The sequence below is a fragment of the Eriocheir sinensis genome, chromosome 29, assembly GCF_024679095.1.
Source record: "Eriocheir sinensis breed Jianghai 21 chromosome 29, ASM2467909v1, whole genome shotgun sequence".
NCBI lineage: Eukaryota > Metazoa > Arthropoda > Malacostraca > Decapoda > Varunidae > Eriocheir > Eriocheir sinensis.
The window spans coordinates 9376999-9397305 of record NC_066537.1 but is presented as its reverse complement, the minus strand read 5'-3'; the positions used below and the strand labels follow the sequence as shown (position 1 = coordinate 9397305).

Genomic DNA, 20307 nt, shown 5'->3' with positions numbered 1-20307 from the left:
GGGAGAGGTGCAGTAGTGGTAGTAGTAGTAGTAGTAGTAGTAGTGGTAGTGGTAGTATTGTTCTTGTCTATTACATTAGCTAGTAAATGATGTGTTGTTTTTCTTCTTCCACTTCTTCGTCTTCTACTACTTCCATTTCTTCCACTTCTCTTTCGTTTCTTTCTTTTTCTTTCACCTCTTATCTCCTTTTTCTTCTACTTCCTCTTCCACTTTTCATTTTTCTTCTTCCACTTCCTCAATTCCCTTCTTCCACTTCTCTGATATTCTCTTTCTTCTTTCACCTCTAATCTCCTTTTTTCTTCTGGGGGCTTCGTGGTACAGTGGTTAGCACACTCGGCTCACAACCTAGAGAGCCTTGGTTCGATTCCCGGGCGGAGTGGAAAAACTTGGGCGGCTTTTCCGATATTCTACGCCCCTGTCCACCCAGCAGTGAATGGGTACCAGATATTAATCGGGGGTTGTGTCCCGTCTCCTGGGGTCTGTTCCCTTCTATAATTCCTTCCCCTCCTGTCTCTCTCCGGCATATGACCACAGATGTTGCGCCGACTAAACCAAACTTTCTTTTTCCTTTTTCTTCTACTACCTCTTCCACTTTTCATTCTTCTTCTTCCACTTCTTCAATTCCCTTCTTCCACTTCTTTTATATTCTTCTCTTTCTTCTTCTATGCCTCTACCACTTGTCTTTCTTCATATTCCACTTCTTTTATCTTCTGCTTCTTTTTTCTTCCTGCGAGATGTAACAGGAAAAACAAACTTACTATAAACCTGTCTTCATCGTATTGAACTCAAGGGAAACTGCTTATCCCCTCCCCCACTTCCTCCTCCTCCCCTCCCCTTCCCCTTCTACTATGCCTCTTCCCTTCCCCTCCCCTCCCCATCTGTCCCCCTTCTCCTCCCTCACTTCTCTCCCTTGCCCTTTCCCTTCCCCTTCCTCGCTTCTGACCTTGACTGAATGCATGACCTCTTCCCCCGTTTCTCCTCTCCTCCTCCTCCTCCCTGTTTTCTTCCCTCCATTATTTCCTCTTCCTCCTCCTCCTCCTCCTCCTCCTTCTGTCTTAACCTTTGTACTTCTTATATTGCACGAAGCAGTATTATCGTAAGAAAAAAACTCGCTTACACACACACACACACACACACACACACACACACATTTTTTATAGCGGTTGTTAAATCAATCTGAACTTGTCCGTAGATTTTTTCCTTCTTGCGAGAGTTCAATTGCATCACCCTCCTCCTCTTCTTCCTCCTCCTCCTCCTCCTCCTCCTCCTCCTCCTCCTCCTCCTCCTCCTCCTCCTCCTCCCTCTTCTTCTTCTTCTTCTTCTTCTTCTTCTTCACAATCATGCAGGTCTTGATATTTTTTTTCTTTTGTTTTTTCTTCCTCGGTTTTTCCCAGTCATTTTTTCTCTCTCTCTCCGCTAAATCAGTGTGCTTGTGTCTGCATATCTCTCGACCTTTACTCTGTTCTACTTAATTGATGCCCGGCTTTCCTCTCCTCCTCCTCTTCATCTCCTCCTGATTCAGCATCTTATACACCTCCTTGTCCTTTGCCCTAACTTTTTTTTTCTCTCCTTCTCTCCTCTCCTTGACTCTTCTCTCCCTTCCCTCCTCATCCTCATAATTTTCTCCTATTCCTTTTCTGTCTCCTTCCCTCCCCCTTTGTCTTATATCTTTCTTCTCTCCTTTCCTCTCGTTCCTTTTCGTCTTCTTCCTTCTCCTATCCTCCTTCTCTCCCCTCCTTGACTCTTCTCTCCCTTCCCTCCTCATCCTCATAATTTTCTCCTATTCCTTTTCTGTCTCCATTCCTCCCCCTTTGTCTTATATCATCTCTCCTTTCCTCTCGTTCCCTTTCTCTTCCTCTTCTTCCTTCTCCTCCTATGCTTCTTCCTATTCTCTCTCTCTTCCTACCATTTCTTCCATCGGCCTTAAATGATAAAAAAAAGAACACAATATAAGATGAATGTGGAAAAGGAGGAGGAAGAGAAGAGGATGAAAAGAAGAAAAAGAAGAAAATTGTTAAATATCTATCTATCTTTTAGCAGTGAGTAGCGGGCTTTTTTTTCACATTTGTTTCCTTTTTTTATGCCCTTGAACTGACTCCTCTGCTGTAAAAAAAAAGAAAAAAAACAATGATAATAATAATAGGAAGAAAAAAATTATAAAGAGGAGGGAAAAGAAAACGGATGAGGAAGGATAGAGAAGAAAATAATGGAGAAGAAAACGGATGAGGAAGGATAGAGAAGAAAATAATGGAGAAGAAAACGGATGAAGAAGGATAGAGAAGAAAATAATGGAGAAGAAAACGGATGAGGAAGGATAGAGAAGAAAATAATGGAAAAGAAAACGGATGAGGAAGGATAGAGAAGAAAACGGATGAGGAAGGATAGAGAAGAAAATAATGGAAAAGAAAACGGATGAGGAAGGATAGAGAAGAAAATAATGGAGAAGAAAACGGATGAGGAAGGATAGAGAAGAAAATAATGAGAAGGATTTAGAAGAGAAAGAGGAGGAGGAAAAGGGGATAAAAAACAATGGGTAGCAACAGCGAAGTCATCTTCTATATTTATATACCCTCCCCTTATCACCCCCACCGTTATCACATCACCATCTTAATTCGGCGTCATTATCACCATCATCATCTTTATCATTATCACCGCCATTAATCAGGAAAAGGTTCACACGCTATAACATAAAACGCAACACGATACCTGATTACGTTAAAGCAGGTTCTGTGTTCCCCAATTAGTACGCACCGTTCCTGTTTTCATTTATATAGCTCCGTGGTGCAGTGATTATCGTGAGTACCTACGAATACGCGTGCCCTGGTTCGAATCCCGGCCCGGGTAGTCGGCGTGCAGCTCACCCAGTTGGCTATCCTCCCCTTCGAGCTGGGTGATTAATAGGTGCCCTTTGAAACCTGGGGAAGGTAAACTGTGGTAAGCAATGTGTCGGATATGATCACCGCGGCAATAGCGTAGGCCCCAAAATTGACCTTACCTTGCCTTGCCTTCCTCTCTCTCTCTCTCTCTCTCTCTCTCTCTCTCTCTCTCTCTCTCTCTCTCTCTCTCTCTCTCTCTCTCTCTCTTGCTTTCTTTCTCGAACCTCTCTCTCTCTCACTCACGCCATCACGCAAGCTCTACTAAAACTCTAAAAAGAAGATGTAGAGGGTAGGTAGAGAATAGATAGATGTAGATAGTAGGAGAGAAAGGAGGGAGAGGTAGTGTAGTTATTGGTGGTGATCGTGGTGGTGGTGGCGGTGGAGGCGGAAAAGAGTCAAGTGATAGACAGAGGAGTGATAGAGGATAGAAGAGGTTGAATAGATGGATGCAGAGGCAGAAGAGGTAGGGAGTTAGTACGAGGTGGATAAGCTGGAGGTCGCGAGGTCACTGCTGAAGGATGAGATGGGCGTGGTCAAACAGGGCATGGGGCACGGTGACCTGACCCTCGATGCTTACTCCCAGGTCAGTGGTGAGGGAGTGGTGGTGGTGGTTGACTCTTGCATAAGGAAATGGGATAAGGAAGAGAAGGAGGAGGAGGAGAAGGTATACAGTGGATGGAAGAAGAGTTGTAAGAGTGTTGGTGGTGGAGGCGGTGATCATGGTGGAGGTGGTGGTTGACTCTTGCATAAGGAAATGGGATAAGGAAGAGAAGGAGGAGGAGGAGGAGGAGGAGAAGGTATACACTGGATGGAAGAGTTTTAAGAGTGCTGTTTGTGGAGGCGGTGGTTGACTCTTGCATAAGGAAATGGGATAAGGAAGAGAAGGAGGAGGAGGAGGAGGAGAAGGTATACAGTGGATGGAAGAAGAGTTGTAAGAGTGTTGTTGGTGGAGGCGGTGGAGGCGGAGAAGAGTTAAATGATGGAGAAGTCACGTTGCATATTTTCGATTGTGATAACCGGGCGACGACCTCGACTATCTCAACCCTATGTCCGCCTCCTTTATCTCCCTCCTCCTCCTCCTCCTCCTCCTCCTCCTCCTGCTGGTGACGGCCTTGTTCGTACCCTGCTCCTCGTCCTCGGCCTTGCAGTGATTTCCATACCCAGGTGAGGCAGGTAAAAACAACAGGTGTGTGGGAAAGATGTAACCCACTTCTCTCGCTCTCTCTCGGTTTCTTTCTCGCTTTCTCTCTTTTTCTTTCTCTCCCTATCTTAGTTTCTTTTTTCTTTCTTTTGCGCCTCTTTCCGTTTCTGTATTATCTCTGTCTCTGTGTCTACCTAATATTTTTTTTTATCTTAATATATTCGGTTTTATATGTTAATTTACTTCGTCTTTCTTTATTCCTCATTATTCGTGTCTTTCTTCTTCCTCCTCCTCCATTCTCTCTCTCTCTCTCTCTCTCTCTCTCTCTTTATTTTTATTTATTTTCTATATTTCATTTTCTTTTTTTATTTAGTCTTTCTTTATTCCTTATTTTTCGTGGCATTCCTCCTCTTCCTCCTCTTCCTCCCCCTTCCCCTCCCCATACCTCTCCTCCTTCCTCCCCAGCATACTGACCTCTTTCTTCACATACCTCCTCCTCCTCCTCCCCATATCTCCTCTTCCCTCCCCAGTATGTTCACCCCTTTCTTCCCATACCTCCTCCTCCTCCCCCTCCTCCTCCTCCTCCTCCTCCTCCTCCTCCTCCTCCTTCTTAACCTTACACGTGAACCTGATTGAGTTTATTTGTTTGTTTGTTTGTTGACCTGTTTATTTTTTTTTCTGTACAACTTGCGTAAAGGTATGTGATCACCCCCCCCTCCTCCTCCTCCTCCTCCTCCTCCTCCTCCTCCTCCTCAATCTCTCTCTCTCTCTCTCTCTCTCTCTCTCTCTCTCTCTCTCTCTCTCTCTCTCTCTCTCTCTCTCTCTCTCTCTCTCTCTCTCTCTCTCTCTCTCTCTCTCTCTCTCTCTCTCTCTCTCTCGGTTTATCTATCCATCTATTTCTATCTATATCTATATCCGTCACTGAACAGAAAAACAAAGTAGGTACAAAAGTAGCTTCCATTTCGATATTATTACTTTTTTATATATATTACAACCCTAGAATATTACTTTTTAACCACCAAGAAATCCTCAAACATTACATTCTCATTTACTCCTACATCGCTTTTTTTTTTTTTTTTTTTGTTTTACAACAAAGACAGCTCAAAGGCACAAAAAAACAAAAAAATGATTAAAAAAGCCCGCTACTGCTGCTCCTAAAAAATGTTTTTTTTCATATTCTATTTTCTTTCATGGAGGCAATACTTTTAGCGGACTTTTATGATGTGTTTTTCTTTTGTGTTTACCCCTGAGCTGCTTCCGTCGCTGAAAGGCTTAAAATTAGAACAGCTACGTGGGTGGGGTAGGCTGGGGTAGGATGAGACAGGGATATCTAGGGTATTGTTTGACTCTTGTTTCGAAGGAGGAGGAGGAGGAGGAAGTGGGGGGGGAAGAGAATAAGAAGAAAAGGAGGAGGTGGAGAAAAAATGAAAAATAAGAAGAGGAAAGGGAATATTTTAAGATACAGGAAGAGAATAAGAAGATAAGGAGAAGGAGGTGGAGAAAAAATGAAAAATAAGAAGAGGAAAGGGAATATTTTAAGATACAGGAAGAGAATAAGAAGAAAAGGAGAAGGAGGTGGAGAAAAAATGAAAAATAAGAAAAGGAACGGAAATGTTTTAAGATACAAGATAAAGATTTGAAATTAGTTAGGAAAGGGTGGTAGAAATAAGAGGAAATGGAGGAGGAGGAAGAGGAAGAAAATTGAGAGATGTGTTTGTAGCTGTAGGAATAAGAGAAAGAGGAGGAGGAGGAAGAAGAATAACAAGAAAAAAAAAGAAGAGTACAAGGAGGAAAAAGAAAAAGAAGAAGTAAAGAGAAGCAAAATGAAAAAGAGAAAAAGGAGGAGGAAGAAAAAAGAAAAAAAGAATAGGAGGAGGAAAAAGAAAAAGAAGAAGTAAAAGTAAAGAGAAGCAAAATGGAAAAGAGAAAAAGGAGGAGGAAGAAAAAGAAAAAGAAGAAAAGAAATACAGAGAATACAAAGTCAAAAAAAAAAAAAAAACTACACAAAAAACAATCACACCATGAAATAGAAACATCAATCCGTGCCACCACCACCACCACTACCACCACCATCATCATCAGCCAGGTATAGGTGGTGGTGGAGGTGGAGGTGAAGAGGTGGGCAGGTAACGTCCTCATCTGGTCCCTTACCTTTCGCGATAACCCACCTGCTCCCAGCGTGATAGATAGTGGTGTGGAGGCGGCGAAGGTGGAGCTGGGGGTGATGGTGGTGGTGGTGGTGGGGGTGGTGGGTGGGGGTGATGATGGGGGGGTATAGTTCATTAATGTTAGTATGATTTTTTCTATTTTTTTCTTTATTTTACTATCTATCTATAATTATCTAACCTCTATTTTACCATCTATCTATCTATCTAATTATCTAACCTCTTATTTTACTATCTATCTAATTATCTAACCTTTTTATCTTCTTTTTCTTCTTCTCGTGTTTTCTCTAAAGATTTATTTATATATCTTTTTTTTCTTGTATTTTTGTTATCTCTCTCTCTCTCTCTCTCTCTCTCTCTCTCTCTCTCTCTCTCTCTCTCTCTCTCTCTCTCTCTCTCTCTCTCTCTCTCTCTCTCTATCTTCCTCCTTATTTGCGTCTCTCCTCTCATTTCTTTCTCCTCTCCTTTCCTCTCATTGCCCTCTCTCCTCTTCTCTCCTTATTTCCTTCTCTCTTCTCTCATTTCTTTCTCTCCTCTCCTTTCCTCTCATTGCCTTCTCTCCTCGTCTCTCCTAATTTCCTTCTCTCTTCTTTAATTTCTTTCTCTGCTCTTCTTTCATCTTTTCGCTTCTTCCTCTCCTTTGTAGTCCAGGGTTCAATCCATTCACCTCACACTCTTGTTACATAAAGAGGCCACTTTTTATTGTGCAGCGTGATAACTGACACACACACACACACACACACACACACACACACAAACACACACACACACTCCAGTAAACACACTCATTTCATCTCTCTACCTTGTCCCTTGCATTCCCAGACTTCTCTCTTTAATTCTTATAGTTAAAGTTAGTCAGTCAGTTAATATAGGCAGGAGTAAGAAGGGGGTTTAGTAGAAAGGGGTATTTTAGAAATGGAAGGGGAGTAGGGGAGATGGGCGGTAGGGTGTGGAGGATGAGAAGGGAGGGTAGAAGGGGAGGTTGACAAGGGAGGAGTAGGAATGGGATATAGTGGAAAGGGGTATTTTAGAAAAGGAAGGGGAGTTGTGGAGATGGGTGGGAGGGTGAGGAGGAGGAGAGGGAGGGTAGAAGGGAGGTTGACAGGGGAGGAGGAGAGGGAGGGTAGAAGGGAGGTTGACAAGGGAGGAGGAGAGGGAGGGTAGAAGGGGAGATTGACAGGGGAGGAGCAGGCTTTGGGTGGAGACAGCAGGGAAGGATAAGAAAGGGAAGGGGAAGGAGAGGATGGCAGGGGGATTTGGATGAGTGGGGTGACCTTCGTGTAACTTCTGAATCTGCCTTACACCGGTTGTGGCCTTCTTAACATGTAATAATCATCTCCTCCACTTTCCTCTCCTCTTTTCCTCGCTTTTCCCTCTTTTTTTCTCCTTTCCTTTCCTTCTCTCCTCCTAATATTTCCTCCTGTCTTCTCTCCTTTCCTCTCTTTTTTCCCCCTCCTCCTCTCCTTTCCTCTCTTTTTACCCCCCTCCTCTCCTTTCCCTCTTCTCTCTTTTCCTTCTCTCCTCCTAATATTTCCTCCTGTCTTCTCTCCTTTCCTCGCTTTTTTCCCCCCTCCTCCTCTCCTTTCCTCTCTTTTTACCCCCCTCCTCCTCTCCTTTCCCTCTTCTCTCTTTTCCTTCTCTCCTCCTAATATTTCCTCCTGTCTTCTCTCCTTTCCTCTCTTTTTACCACCCTCCTCCTCTCCTTTCCTCTCTTTTTTCCCCCCTCCTCCTCTCCTTTCCCTCTTCTCTCCTTTCCTCTCTTTTTTCCCCCCTCCTCCTCTCCTTTCCCTCTTCTCTCTTTTCCTTCTCTCCTCCTAATATTTCCTCCTGTCTTCTCTCCTTTCCTCTCTTTTTTCCCCCCTCCTCCTCTCCTTTCCCTCTTCTCTCCTTTCCTCTTTTTTCCCCCCTTCTCCTCTCCTATCCCTCTTCTCTCTTTTCCTTTATCTCCCTCCCCCTTTTTTCCATCTCTCTCTCCTCCTCTCCTCCGCAGACGAACTGACGCTAATGGCAGATAATGATGGTAAAACAATGTTGATACAGTGGTGATGATAATAGTAACCGACTTATCACAAGGACGCTGGAAAGTGAAAAGGAAGAAGGATGTGCTGATATATATTTTTTCCTTCTTCTTTTTTTAGGTGTTGATAAAGATGCCTCCCCAAAAATGTTGTATCACGAAAGTCTTCTCATAATGTTCAGAAGCAGACGCGTGTGAGATAAGTTTTTATTTTTTTGTTTTTTTTTTTTATTTTTTTTTTATTGATAAACCTGATACCTGCACTCTACTTCACACACACACACACACACACACACACACACACACACACACACACACACACACACACACACAGTTTAGTCTCATCATGACATTTATTACTTCGAAAAATTCTTTGGCTTTTTATTTTATTCTTTTTTTTTTTTTTTTTTTTCAGTCGATTTTCCATGTAGAATCTTCTCAGTAACACGTCATTTTGTTTGTTTGTTTGTATCCAGATGTTCGTTTGATGCTTTGTAAAAAAAAAAATATGTAAGTGCAAAGTGGAAAGAACAATACATTTTTTTTTTTTTTTTTTTTTTTTTTGTCTTAGAACCGCAAACTACGAGAAAGAAATATTGACTTTTCACCTCTGAAGAAAAAAAAAATTAAAAGAAAAGTAGAACAGTAGGTAATGACAGGTGAGGTAGAACAAGAGGGCAGTTAGATGAGGTGAGGGAGGCAGGTGTGATAGAACAAAGATCTGCACTCTAATTAGATGAAGCAGAACAAGCAGGTGATGAGGGAGGCAGGTAAGGTAGAACAAGCAGATGAAACAAACCTTATTAAATTAAGCAGAACAAGCAGAAGAGAGGTAGCCAGGTGAGATAGAGCAAGCAGGTGTAAGAGGGTGATTAGACGAAGCAGGACAGGTAATTAAGGAGGAACAAACAAAAATAAAATGAAATGGAAATAAACGGATAGAGGAGAAATGAAATAAAAAAAACACTAATTACGATGTGGGAGAGAAATTATAGACAGCAGCAGAGGTCAGTTAAACGAAGCAGGGTAAGCAGGTGAGGCAGGACAAGCAGGTAGGGGTCAGGCAGGCAGCAGGGGGGGGTGACCGGATACACACACACCTTTCCTCACTCACCTGCCTCGACCTTAGATAACCTTGAGATGAGATTGTGGGTATCGCTCTCCCACGTCCCCTCACCCCCCCCCCCTTACCTCCCTTCTCCCTCACCCCCCTTTACCCCTTACTCTCTTCTGCTTCTCTTTCTCTCTTCTCTTCCCCTTATCCTTCATTCCCCTTCCTTACCCCTTTCTTCTGCTTCTTCTTTCCTTTTCTTTTCTCTTCTTCTTTTTCTCTTCTCTCTTCTTCTCATCCTTCATTCCCATTCCTTACCTCTTTCTTCTGTTTCTCTCTCCTTCTCTTTTCTCTTCTTCTTTATCTCTTCTCTCCTTCTCATCCTTCATTCCCATTCCTTACCTCTTTCTTCTGTTTCTCTCTCCTTCTCTTTTCTCTTCTTCTTTTTCTCTTCTCTCTTCCCCTTATCCTTCATTCCCCTCCCTTGCCTCTTTCTTCTGTTTCTTTTTCCTTCTCTTATCTCTTCCCCTTTCTCATCCTTCATTCCCCTCCCTTACCCCTCTCTTCTGTTTCTCCTATCCTTTTCTCTTCTCTCTTCTCCTCATCCTTCATTCCCCTCCCTTACCCCTTTCTTCTGCTTCTCCTCTTCTTTTCTTTCTTCTTCCTTCTTATCACCTTCCCTTATGTTCCTGTTATTCCTTATTATTTTTCATTCTTTTTTTCATTTTCATTCTTTTTTTTATTTATTCTCCTCTTTCTCTCCTTTTTATATCTCCCTTACTCTCATCTTGTTTGTCTTTTTTTTCCTTCTCCTTTTCCTCCTCCTCCTCCTCCTCCTCTTTCTCCTTCATTTTCATTAGTATATTTTTTAGTTTATTATCTTATCTCCTCCAATTCCCTCTCCTCTGCTTTTTTATCTATACCTCCATTTCTTTTTGCCATCTAGATTCTGTGTTGTCTTCCTCCTCCTCCTCCTCCTCCTCCTCCTCCTCCTCCTCCTTCTCCTTCTCCAAGTTTATCCTTATCCACCAACCTCTGTCCCTTCCATGAACTAATTATAAAGCAACAGTTATCTTCCTCCTCCTCTTCCTCTCTCCTCCTCCTCCTCCTCTCTCCTCCTTATCTCCTTATCTTCCGCGGGTGCTCGTTGGGGCCTGCGGAGGAAGGTTATCTCCCTGCGGTGCTTCTAAGGATTCTCTCTCTCTCTCTCTCTCTCTCTCTCTCTCTCTCTCTCTCTCTCTCTCTCTCTCTCTCTCTCTCTCTCTCTCTCTCTCTCTCTCTCTCTCTCATGATCTTAATCTTTTTCTCTACTTATGAATTGTTATCACATTCTCTCTCTCTCTCTCTCTCTCTCTCTCTCTCTCTCTCTCTCTCTCTCTCTCTCTCTCTCTCTCTCTCTCTCTCTCTCTCATGATCTTAATCTTTTTCTCTACTTATGAATTGTTATCACATTCTCTCTCTCTCTCTCTCTCTCTCTCTCTCTCTCTCTCTCTCTCTCTCTCTCTCTCTCTCTCTCTCTCTCTCTCTCTCATGATCTTAATCTTTTTCTCTACTTATGAATTGTTATCACATTCTCTCTCTCTCTCTCTCTCTCTCTCTCTCTCTCTCTCTCTCTCTCTCTCTCTCTCTCTCTCTCTCTCTCTCTCTCTCAACCTTGGCTTTCGTCTTAATGGTTATGTTTTGTTTTTGTTTTTTATCTTTTTTTGTCGCTGTTATGATTCCTTTTTTTCTTCTCCTCTTCCTCCACATCCTCCTACTTTTCCTTCTTCTCTTACTCTTCTTCTTTAGTCTTTTACGTTTTACTATGCTTAACCTAACTTGACCTAACAACCTAACAACCTCCCCAAACCTGACCTAACCTAACTACACAACATGACCTAACCTAACCTGACCTAACAACCTAACCTAACAATCTCCCCCAACCTGATCTAACCTAACTACATAACATGACCTAACTTAACCTGACCTAACAACCTCCCCAAACCTGACCTAACCTAACTACATAACATGACCTAACCTATCCTGACCTAACAACCTAACTTAACAGCCTCCCCAAACCTGACCTAACCTAACTACACAACATGACCTAACCTAACCAGACCTAACAACCTAACTTAACAGCCTCCCCAAACCTGACCTAACCTAACTACATAACATGACCTAACCTATCCTGACCTAACAACCTAACTTAACAGCCTCCCCAAACCTGACCTAACCTAACTACACAACATGACCTAACCTAACCAGACCTAACAACCTAACAGCCTCCCAAACCTGACCTAACCTAACTACACAACATGACCTAACCTATCCTGACCTAACAACCTAACAACAGCCTCCCCAAACCTGACCTAACCTAACTACACAACATGACCAGACCTAACAACCTTAGCAGCCCCAAACCTGACCTAACCTAACTACACAACATGACCTAACCTATCCTGACCTAACAACCTAACTTAACAGCCTCCCCAAACCTGACCTAACCTAACTACATAACATGACCTAACCTATCCTGACCTAACAACCTAACTTAACAGCCTCCCCAAACCTGACCTAACCTAACTACATAACATGACCTAACAACCTAACTTAACAGCCTCCCCAAACCTGACCTAACCTAACTACATAACATGACCTAACTTAACCTGATCTAACAACCTCCCCAAACCTGACCTAACCTAACTACATAACATGACCTAACCTATCCTGACCTAACAACCTAACTTAACAGCCTCCCCAAACCTGACCTAACCTAACTACATAACATGACCTAACCTAACCTGACCTAACAACCTAACTTAACAGCTTCCCCAAACCTGACCTAACCTAACTCCCTTCTGTCTATCTTTACTCTTTACCTATCACGCTTTTTTTCCGGATCACTACACACATTTAGTAGTTAGTGTCACCTACCTACCTGTACTTACCAATCTACTTACCTTCCTGCCTACCTACCAATCACTTTGTCTTGTTGTTGTTATTATTGTTGTTTCCTTTTTTTGTGCCCTTGTGCTGTCTCCTTTGCTGTAAAAAAAATATATATATTTACCGAGTCCTACTTACCTACCCATCGCCTCTTCATCGCCACACACCTAGTCATCACCTTAATTATATAATGAGAGTTAAGTCACTATTAGGCATATGTAGGTCTCCCCCCCTCCCCCCACTCCAGCATACCCTCTTCACCCCTCCCCCCGCGCTACCCCCTGCGAAGCTCTCCCGCTCACCCCTTCACCCCTTATCACATCTCTCGTTCCCAGTGACACAAGAAAGTTTAAATGGGGAAGGTTTTGTTACTAGTGTTGGGTGGGTTGCTGGGTGAGGTAATGGAGAGGGAACACGATAATGGTTAGAGATATAGTAATGGATTAGGGTAATAGTAATGGATTAGGGTAGCTCGGGTTTTGTGTCCCTTCTTCCTCATCCATTTTTCTGTGTTTTTTTTCCTTGCCTTTTTTTTCACAATTTTCAGCTTTTGGAACACGATAATGATTAGAGATAAAAGTAATGGTTAAGGGTAGGTCTTTTTTTTTCTTTTTTTTATCATTTTCAGCTTTTGGAACACGATAATGATTAGAGATAAAAGTAATGGTTAAGGGTAGGTCTTTTTTTTTTTCCTTCTTCCTCATCCTTTTTTTTTTTTTACAATTTTCAGTTTTTGGAACACGATAATGGTTAGAGATAAAAGTAATGGTCTATGTATCCTTACCCCCGTTTTTCATCCCTTTCCTTATTTTTTTTCTTGTCCTGTTCTGTATATCCTCCTTCCACCTCCTTCCCTTCCGTTGCGTGTGGGTTTTCCTTATGAGCCGCGCTGACAGGACTATTGAATGGTGTTAGCTATCAGATGGGGCTTGATCCTCTTTAACCTTTGTCTATCTTTCTTCCTACTTTGTTGTTATCAGACGAGCGGGGCCACCACCACCACCACCACCACCACAACAACCATCACACCTTTCGCACATACCGAAGATTAGAGAACAATTGAATATTTTGTGTGGCTTATAGAAAGAAGGGGTTACGGAGGAGCAAAGGAGGGAACGGAGGGAGGGAAAGAATAAAGAAAGATGAAAGAAAGAGGAGGAAGGAGGAGGAAAATAAACGATTACGAAAGAGGACAGAGGTAAAAAAAGCAGAGAAAAGAGGTCATAGAAGGGGGGAAAGAATGAGAAGGAAGGAAGAGGAGGAGGAAAAGAAAGATGAAAAGGTTCTCTAGTTCCGCTGGTTTGGTTTTCCGTGTACCCGGCTCAGGGCAGAAGATGAAACTAGGTCAGCGATCATTGATAACCTGCCTCGGAAAAAAAGATAAAAATGGCAGTAGAGGGAAGATAAGACACACAAAAAAAGAGAGGAAAATAGAAGGAAGTTAAAGAGGAGAGGGAACAGTTTTATCAGCAACCAATATGACTCAGTAGGCTCACCTAACATCACCAAATGTGGGGCACAAGTTTGGCGGAGGGACTGTTTTATGGGCGCCATTAAAGGTAATGGCTAAAGAGTAGCTTAGCTGGATATTTTGTTTTTATTTATTAATGATCCACGAGACATCCTGGAGGTGAATCAAAGTATGTGCTTATCTTTGTGTTCATTCATACACACACTGGTAACATTTCTGTGGAGTCTGATTCACTTATTAGAGTGAAATTCTATTGTGATAAACAGTCACAAATTCGGGTCACTAGTAAAAATGAAACTAGTGATGTAAGTTTTGCCTCCATGAAATATACACAAATAGATAAATATGAAAGCTCACGAAGTCACAATAAGTGACATCACCTGCTTTGCGCAGTAAAAGTATACTATTTTTGGTATCTGACACCCGCAATATGGCAGGCTGCTGCTGCCTCGGCCACAGATTATTGCCAGACTGTCGTACTCAGCCGATTATATTTCCCGACTTCCTGCCCCAAAACTGTCTTCTGGGCTCCAAAAACGAAACTAATTTATAGTTATCGTTAAAAAAATTATAGTTATCGTTAAAAGAGTAAGATCCTGATGTTTCTTGGCAATAGTAAGGCGTCAAAAACCGTTAAATACTATGCTCTGAGTACGACAATCTGGCAACAGTAGCTATATGTATTTTCATATTATTGTTCTGTTGTGTATTCAATGTTTTGTTCAAGAAAAAGAATGTTCATAATTTTAGTTAGTTTTTGGTTATAAGGATTCTTTATGAAATACTATTATAACATTACCTTCCTTTACTTAGGAAACATCCTGAATCCTGGATCGGCTATGGTGATGTTTGGTGCGCCTATTATTGTTTTTATTTCAGCCAATAGAACAGTCACAATTTTGCCTTTTTATATATATATTTCACTAATAATAAAAAAAAAAATAGTTCAGCAACCAATACAATTCCAAATCTATATTTTCACCCTTTCTCCCTTTTCGCAATGCTTTCTGCCCTATTCCTTCCTTCCTTCCGTTCCACCTCCCTACCCTTCCTTTCCTCTCCCTTTTTCCATCCCTTTCCTTCTCTCCCTTTTCCTTACGTTTTCTGTCCCCTGCATTCCTTCTCCTTTCAGTTATAACAAAAATCTAGCACAGTAACCAATTAAGCCCCACATTTTATACCTTATTAATACTTCTTTCAGTAATCAATGAATATAATGAGTAGATCACCGATTAATAAGAACAAAAACTTAGGTAACATTATTCAACGACACCGGTACATTCACATAGGGTCGTATCACAAGACATTTCGCCGCCCAAGAACACATATTTGGCAAGGCTTTCGTAGGAGTTGTGGGCATTTCCAGGGGTAGTTTTATGACCCTGGTGGTGGTGTGAGTCTTCTTCTGTACCGTGAACCTGAAGAAACACATATTTGACAAGGCTTTCGTAGGGGTTGTGGGCATTTCCAGGGGTAGTTTTATGACCCTGGTGGTAGTGTGAGTCTTCTTCTGTACCGTGAACCTGAAGAAACACATATTTAACAAGGCTTTCGTAGGAGTTGTGGGCATTTCCAGGGGTAGTTTTATGACCCTGGTGGTAGTGTGAGTCTTCTTCTGTACCGTGAACCTGAAGAAACACATATTTGACAAGGCTTTCGTAGGAGTTGTGGGCATTTCCAGGGGTAGTTTTATGACCCTGGTGGTAGTGTGAGTCTTCTTCTGTACCGTGAACCTGAAGAAACACATATTTGACAAGGCTTTCGTAGGAGTTGTGGGCATTTCCAGGGGTAGTTTTATGACCCTGGTGGTAGTGTGAGTCTTCTTCTGTACCGTGAACCTGAAGAAACACATATTTGGCAAGGCTTTCGTAGGAGTTGTGGGCATCTCCAGGGGTAGTTTTATGACCCTGGTGGTAGTTTGACCCTTCTTCTGTACCATGAACCTAAGGAAACACATATTTGACAAGGCTTTCGTAGGAGTTGTGGGCATTTCCAGGGGTAGTTTTATGACCCTGGTGGTAGTGTGAGTCTTCTTCTGTACCGTGAACCTGAAGAAACACATATTTGACAAGGCTTTCGTAGGAGTTGTGGGCATTTCCAGGGGTAGTTTTATGACCCTGGTGGTAGTGTGAGTCTTCTTCTGTACCGTGAACCTGAAGAAACACATATTTGACAAGGCTTTCGTAGGAGTTGTGGGCATTTCCAAGGGTAGTTTTATGACCCTGGTGGTAGTGTGAGTCTTCTTCTGTACCGTGAACCTGAAGAAACACATATTTGACAAGGCTTTCGTAGGAGTTGTGGGCATTTCCAGGGGTAGTTTTATGACCCTGGTGGTAGTGTGAGTCTTCTTCTGTACCGTGAACCTGAAGAAACACATATTTGACAAGGCTTTCGTAGGAGTTGTGGGCATCTCCAGGGGTAGTTTTATGACCCTGGTGGTAGTGTGAGTCTTCTTCTGTACCGTGAACCTGAAGAAACACATATTTGACAAGGCTTTCGTAGGAGTTGTGGGCATCTCCAGGGGTAGTTTTATGACCCTGGTGGTAGTGAGTCTTCTTCTGTACCGTGAACCTGAAGAAACACATATTTGACCAGGCTTTCGTAGGAGTTGTGGGCATCTCCAGGGGTAGTTTTATGACCCTGGTGGTAGTGTGAGTCTTCTTCTGTACCATGAACCTGAAGAAACACATATTTGACAAGGCTTTCGTAGGAGTTGTGGGCATCTCCAGGGGTAGTTTTATGACCCTGGTGGTAGTCTGACCCTTCTTCTGTACCGTGAACCTGAAGAAACACATATTTGACAAGGCTTTCGTAGGAGTTGTGGGTATTTCCAGGGGTAGTTTTATGACCCAGGTGGTAGTGTGAGTCTTCCTCTGTACCGTGAACCTGAAGAAACACATATTTGACAAGGCTTTCGTAGGAGTTGTGGGTATTTCCAGGGGTAGTTTTATGACCCTGGCGGTAGTTTGACCCTTCTACTGTACCATGAACCTGAAGAACCACTCATTAGAACCCGATTGATCACCTCTTTGACCTTTAGAAATAGCTGATGTGATATGGCAGTGTCTTGTAATACCAGCCGATGACCGCCTCCATCCACCCCACACTGACTCACCTCCACACCTGCCTTTTTTATGTACCTGTACTTACCTGGAGACGACCGGTGGAGCTAAATCGGGAAGCGGAAACCCTCGACTTACCCTCATTAACCTTTTTTCCACCTGCACAATTACCTGACAACAAGGAGACACTAATTAAAACCCAGACAAGTAGAGAGGACAGACAGACAGACAGACAGACGGACAGATAGAGGAGAGTGTTCAGTATGCTCTCCACGTGGTTATGCATTTTTGAAGAGGGGGAGAGAGGAGAGAAAAGGGGGGGGGGGAGGTGAGGAGGAGTGGAGGAAAGGGGGAGAGAATTGATAGATAGCATTGTGGGTCTCTCTGTCTGGGTGTCTGTGTCTGTCTGAGGTGACCATGTGGACAACGCGTGGGTAAGCTGCTGGTAGGAGTTTAACACACACACACACACACACACACCACACACACACACACACACACACACACACACACACACACACACACAAAGAAAAAAGACAGTGGTCAAAAGAACATTCCGTCCTCTTCCTTTTCCTTCTCTTTTCCTTACTTTTCCTTACTTTTCTTCCTTCTTTCTTTTACCCTTACTTTTCCTTCCCTTTCCTTCTCTCCCTTTTCCCTATGTTTTTTGCCCTATTCCTTTTTGTTTTATCTACCTCTTCATTTTAACTTTCCATATTCATCCCTTTTTCTTCTCATATCTTTCCTTCCTCTCCCATTCCCGTCCATTTTTTATCTTTTCTTCTCCTCTCTTTTTCACCCCTTTCCTTCTCCCTTTTCCCTCCCCTATTCCTTTTTGTTTTATCTACCTCTTCATTTTAACTTTCCATATTCATCCCTTTTCCTTCTCATATCTTTCCTTCCTCTCCCATTCCCGTCCATTTTTCATCTCTTTTCTTCTCCTCTCTTTTTCACCCCTGTCCTTCTCCCTTTTCCCTCCCCTTTTCATTCTTTTTTCCCGTTTTGTCTTACGCTTTCTGATCTATTTCTTCCTCTCTTACCCTCCTCCCGTTTTTCATCCCTTCCCTTATTTTTCTTTTCCTGTCCTTTGTATCCTTCTCTTTCCATCTCCTTCTCCTCCTTTCGTTCTCCTTTCCTCTCTTTCCCATCCAGTTCTTTCTTCTCCCTTCCCTTCCCTTTCCATCGCTTCCCTTCTTCCTCCCTCCCACCTTCCCCTTGTTACATGGTGAATCAGAGCCTATTACCTTGACCAGTCGCGGCGCCCAGGTATAACACACACACACACACACACACACACACACACACACACACACCGTCCTATCTATATTTCAAGCGTTATATTTACTTTCTTCTCATTGCTATTTCTTTTTCTCTTGTTTATCAGATGTTTTTGTTGTTGTTTTATCCTTTCTTTCCTTTCTTGCATCAGTTTTTTTTTCTTTTATTGTCGTTTTCTTGTTTCTTATCTTTCTTCTTCTGCTTTTTATCTTTTCTTATTATTTATCTTTCGTTATATTATTTTCTTAGTTTTTTCTCTTTCTTTCCATTTCTTATTATTTTCTTATTTATTATCTCATTAAACACACACACACACACACACACACACACACACACACACACACACACACACACGCGCGCACTGCAACGCTAATATGGTGGAGTTCGTTATATCAGGTTACGTAAATTATAAGGTCATTAGAGAGATATTTAAGGCGCCGTCTGTACTCTAACGGTTATTAATAGCGGCGGTAGTAGTAGTAGTAGTAGTAGTAGTAGTAATAGTAGTAATGGTAGTAGTAAAGTATAATGATAGTAATGAGAAAAGTAATTGATCTTAAGCTTCCTTCGTGTTATCTTTCGGTTCTCTTGTGAATAAGTATAACTGGAAACAAACAAAATACTGCGATCGATAAATTAAAAAGCAAAAAGTAAAAACATGTAAAGGAAAAAAAAGTATGCAAGTAAAAAAAAGATGGTTTTTTTTCACGTGAAACTAGATTTTTCTTTTCAAATTTTTTTTTTTTATGGATGAGTTTGTGGTTTTGGAAAAGATGTTCTCGTTTTGACTAGTTTTTTTTTTCTCTTTTTTTCGTGTTATGTCAGTCGTTTTGCTTCCTTTTTTTTTTTTTTTTTCATTTGCATTTCCATCTATACGTATCTACACGAGGAGCATGTGATCATTATATAATAACTGGTAAAATAAACGCCTATGTCATCTCTCTCTCTCTCTCTCTCTCACACACACACACACACACACACACACACACACACACACACAGTTATCTCTAACACTTTTCCCTCAAACTTGCTGACTAGACTCATTTTCTCGTTTTTCTCTCTCTCGGTCTCTCTCTCATCTGCAATTATCGCGTCTCATCAAAAAGGTCTTGTCTTATTTGCCTTTGAAGATTGATAGTAACGAGGTCCTCTTAGTAACCCCTTCCACGTATTACTATATTATTATTATTATTATTATTATTATTATTATTATTATTATTATTATTATTATTATTATTATTATTACTATTATTATTGTTATTTTTATTATTATTATTATTTTTATTGTTATTGTTCATCTTTTTATTTTTTAGCTTTTTTTAAGTTATTCCTGTCAATATTTTAGCCGTATAGTTTTTTTTTTTTTTTTTTTCTTTCTCAGGCCTATTTTCATGTTTTGTTGTATTTTATTATTTCGTATTCCTTTTTCTCTCTTATTTTCATTTTTTTTCCAGTAATGTTTTCTTATCTTTCCTCTCAACATCCTTATTTCCATTTTTACTTCTTTTTTTTCTTTTATATAGTTTTCATTTTCAGTTGTACAATTTATTCTTTCTTTTTCATTTATTCTCTTCCTCTTCATCTGCACAATCTCTCTCTCTTTTCTTCTGTCTTTCTTTCCCTCCTTTTCTTCCCTTTTCTGCTTCATATCGCCTTTTATTCTTCATTTGTCTTTCTTCTTTTCTGTACTCCTCTTTGCCTCCTTTCTTTATCCTTATTTTCTTCCCTTTTCATCTATACATTCTCTTCTTTCATTTATTGTCTTCCTTTTCATATAGAATTTTTTTTTCATTTGTCAGCCTCGTCACTTATTTTCTTCCCTTTTCATCTATACATTCTCTTCTTTCACTTATTGTCTTCCTTTTCATATACATTTTTTTTTTCATTTGTCAGCCTCGTCACTTATTTTCTTCCCTTTTCATCTATACATTCTCTTCTTTCACTTATTGTCTTCGTTTCCATATACATTTTTTTTCTTTTTTTCCCTCACTTATCAGCCTCGTCATTTATCAATTTTATTTATCAATTTATCAATTTACTTTCACCTGGCAACACACACAATCTCCATTTTTAACTTTTTTTTTCATTCCCTCTTTATCTGTCAACTAATCTAACTTTTTCCATGACCGCGGACACCAATTTTCTGTCTATCAGCGTGAGTCCTTTGTTGGGCTTATCGATAACAGCATTGCCACAGCTCCTTCGTGCATTGCGTGTGTGTGTGTGTGTGTGTGTGTGTGTGTGTGTGTGTGTGTGTGTGTGTGTGTGTGTGTGTGTGTGTGTCGCCTTATCTCTGCTCTTTTCCTCTTTTTTTCCAT

General features: G+C 41.4%; 1 protein-coding gene and 2 long non-coding RNA genes across 10 annotated transcripts in view; 2 read left to right on the top strand and 1 right to left on the bottom strand.

Moving 5' to 3' along the window:
• Positions 1–20307, top strand: part of LOC127004997 (protein PRRC2A-like) — a 95816-nt gene that overhangs the window by 48447 nt on the left and 27062 nt on the right. The window lies entirely within an intron of this gene.
• Positions 5288–5884, top strand: LOC127005004 (uncharacterized). The gene is made up of 2 exons (XR_007758205.1): positions 5288–5430; positions 5512–5884. It is a non-coding gene; the product is annotated as an uncharacterized LOC127005004 (long non-coding RNA).
• On the bottom strand, positions 10859–12623 carry LOC127005001 (uncharacterized). 7 transcript variants are annotated; one of them, XR_007758198.1, is made up of 5 exons: positions 11950–12623; positions 11705–11829; positions 11393–11507; positions 11222–11318; positions 10859–11155 (listed from the first exon to the last, which is right to left on the bottom strand). It is a non-coding gene; the product is annotated as an uncharacterized LOC127005001 (long non-coding RNA). The 7 variants fall into 7 exon arrangements; XR_007758199.1 differs by having other exon boundaries at positions 11222–11507; positions 11705–11888; XR_007758197.1 differs by having other exon boundaries at positions 11222–11507.